This window comes from Cornus florida, unplaced genomic scaffold, assembly GCF_030987335.1.
Source record: "Cornus florida cultivar Cherokee Brave unplaced genomic scaffold, ASM3098733v1 CherokeeBrave_3.0.0_Hap2_Chr02, whole genome shotgun sequence".
NCBI lineage: Eukaryota > Viridiplantae > Streptophyta > Magnoliopsida > Cornales > Cornaceae > Cornus > Cornus florida.
In genome coordinates, this window is record NW_026775572.1 from 101,879,036 (window position 1) to 101,882,259 (window position 3,224).

A 3,224-nucleotide genomic window follows, 5' to 3' on the forward strand; every position below is an offset into this window, starting at 1 on the left:
CCGACTCCTTATCCCCATCCCCGCCCCACCCCGCCCCGCCCCGGCCCCGGCCCCGGCCTCATAATTTTTTTTATTAAAAAAAAAACACATTTTTTCTTATTTTTATATATAAAATAAATCTAATTTAGTAATAGATTATTATATGTAAGGGTATATTAGTAACTTCACACTTAATCGGGGTGGGGCGGGGCGGGTTTACCCCATCCCCACCCCCGGCACCGGCCCCGCCGGGGATTCGTAAGTTGCCCCCATCCCCATCCCCATTTAGCTAAAAGGATCCCCATCCCCGCTATAAACGGGGTGGGGTCGGGCGGGGCCCCGGCGGGGATGGGGAATTTGCCATCCCTACCTCTTTATTTTGCTCAAGAACTTTTAAGAGACCACTTTCTTGGGAACTTGTAAGATTGGAAGCAACGATCACCGGGAGGGTGTCATTCAAACCCAAGAAAGCATACTTGAGCTTGTCCGGAAGTGCCTTAAGCTCAAGCTTAGGTGGAGACTCTAAAGGAGGAATAGGCGGAGTACTAGAAAGTGGAGGAAGAGGCTCAAGTCTAGATTTTCATGGAGAAAAATCTATGATAGGAGTGGAATTGAGTAAAGAATTGACTTCATCTATTAAAGATTCGACATCAAAATCTTCATAATTGAAGTGATTCAGATAAGCTTCTAAAGGATTCTTGGATAAAATTGTTGGGAGTGATTCCTCAACCAACTTATCAATAACATCAAGGAAGAAGCATTCACTATCATCGTGGGCATGATGAATAGCATTGAAGATGTTTAGCTTGACTTTCATATTTTTACAAGATAAATCCATTGCTACAGTCCTACAGTTAATGCAAGCATTCACTATGGCTAAAAAAGGATGCCCAAGAATAACTGGAATATACTGTTTGGAATCGTGGACCGGTTCTATATCAAGAACTAAGAAATCGACCGGAAAGAAGAACTTGTCCACTTTTATGAGTACATCTTCAACAATACCTCGTGGTTGTCTGACAGAACGGTTAGCAAGTTGTAGAACAACCGACGTAGGGTTTAACTCACCCAGACCTAACTTCTTATACACCGAGTAAGGAATAAGATTAACACTTGCTCCAAGATCAAGAAGTGCTCACTCTATCACATTGTTTCCAATGATGCAAGAAATTGTAGGAACACTAGGATCTTTAACCTTAAGAGGAGTGTTATACTTTAGAATAACACTGACTTGCTCGGTGAGATAAATTTTCTTAGGAACTTGGCTTTTGGATTTCCTTTTTAAAGTGCATAAGTCCTTTAAAATTTTGGAGTATGCTGGAATTTGCTTTATAGCATCGAGCAGAGGAAGATTAATTTTGACCTGTTTAAAGACCTCCATCGTATCTTAAATATTCTCCCCTTGTTTACCAAAGTGGGAGGGTTCCTTGAGATATTCAGGATAAGGTGCTCTTGTCTTATAAGCTGTCTCAGGAATAGGAGCAGATAAAGAAGGGACTCCACCTTCAACTCCTGTGGTGGATTGTGGAATAGAACTTGAGGAAACATCCTTGGGATGTGGATTATGAATGATAGGAATAATGGGAACCCTAAGCCTTTCTTTTTCTTCCTGTCCCTTTTCAACTTGATTATCAACCACTCAACCACTCCTCAATTTAGTAATAGCCTAAACTTGCTCATGATGAATACCTGAGGAATTAGTTTCATCAATCATGTAATTTTGCCCTTTCGGGTTAGCTACTGGTTGACTAGGTAGCTTTTCATCCTCTCTTCGAGATAGAGTACTCGTTATTTGCCTAACTTATGCCTCTAGCTTTGCTATGGCTTGTGAATGAGAATTAAGAAGTTGGGTATTGGCTTTAAAATCAACAAAAACATTAAGTGTTTGATCCTTAAAAGCAGAATTTCTAGGAGGATGTGGAAGATTAAGAGTTTGAGTAGGTTGATTCCTAAACTGAGGTGGACAATAGATACCAAATTGGTTGAAAGAATTATTTTGTGACATAGGATTGGATGAATTTTGATACTGTCCCTGAGATTGAGGAACAATGGTTCCTTGGTTTTGATAACGCCATGATAGATTTGGATGATCCCTCCAACCAGAGTTATGTTTAGAAACATATGGATTGTATGCTGGTCTAAAGAATGCAACATTCACTTGCTCCTGTGGGATCTCAGATGATTGTCCCATCATAGGGCAAGTGTCAACAAAATGGGAAGGATTAGCACAGATTGAACAAACTTCCTTTAGCAAGGTAGTTTATAAATTAGCAATAGGAGCAAAGCCAGATGATAGAATTTGATCAAACCTATGGTTCAAGGCTTCTATTTGAGCAGCTAATTCACTAGATTTGTCTACCTCAAAAAGTTTTTTAACTTTATGCATTCTAGGTGAAAACCTAGACCTAGAGGAAAACACATGCTGCGTTGAATTTTCACTTAGGGCCTTAAACAGTTCCCAAGCTCCATTACTAGATGCATTAACCATGTTTCTATAAGAATCGGAGAGACTATCATAGAAAATATGTTTTAAGTGCCATTGAGCAATATCATGGTGTGGACACTTTCTTAGAAGATCATTATATCTTTCCCATGCATCATGGAACTGTTCTTCCGGGATTTGGGAAAATGCCATGATTTCACTTCTCATTCGACAGGTTTTACCTACTGTGTAGTACTTTTTCAAGAACTCTTGTTGTAATATCTCCCATATAGATATGGAATTTGGTGGAAGGGAATGCAACCAAGTTCTTGCTTTATTCTTGAGAGAGAATTGGAAAAGTCACATCCTAATTGAATCATTGGTAAGAGTGGTTAACTTGGTAGTTGAACACAATTCCAAAAATACATCCAAGTGCATATAGAGATCCTCTGTTGCATACCCATAGAAGGTAGGAAGCATTTGGATCATAGCAGGCTTGATCTCAAAATGGGATGCATCAACATCTGTAAATATAAAGCACAAAGGAAAAGTGTATGTGGTAGGAATAAAATGGTCCCTCAATTGTGGTTGTGGAGGGACAGGTAGAACCCGTCCTCCATTAACATTGCCATTACCCGGTGCATCACGATTATCAGCCATGTTATTAGAGAAACTACCTATTATATTCAAATGTTTTTTAAGCTTTCTTAATTGACTAAGAGTTCTCTCTATTTCAGGATCATACACTAAAGGTTTTGACCGAGAATGACGAGTTAACATGCATGAATTCCACTAATCCTAAAAAGTGACAAAAATAAAATTT

At 39.3% G+C, this 3,224-nt stretch overlaps 1 non-coding gene across 1 annotated transcript; it reads left to right on the top strand.

The window, feature by feature from the left end:
• Positions 1-2,525: 2,525 nt before the first annotated feature.
• On the top strand, positions 2,526-2,631 carry LOC132298072 (small nucleolar RNA R71). The gene has a single exon (XR_009479508.1). It is a non-coding gene; the product is annotated as a small nucleolar RNA R71 (small nucleolar RNA).
• Positions 2,632-3,224: the final 593 nt, after the last annotated feature.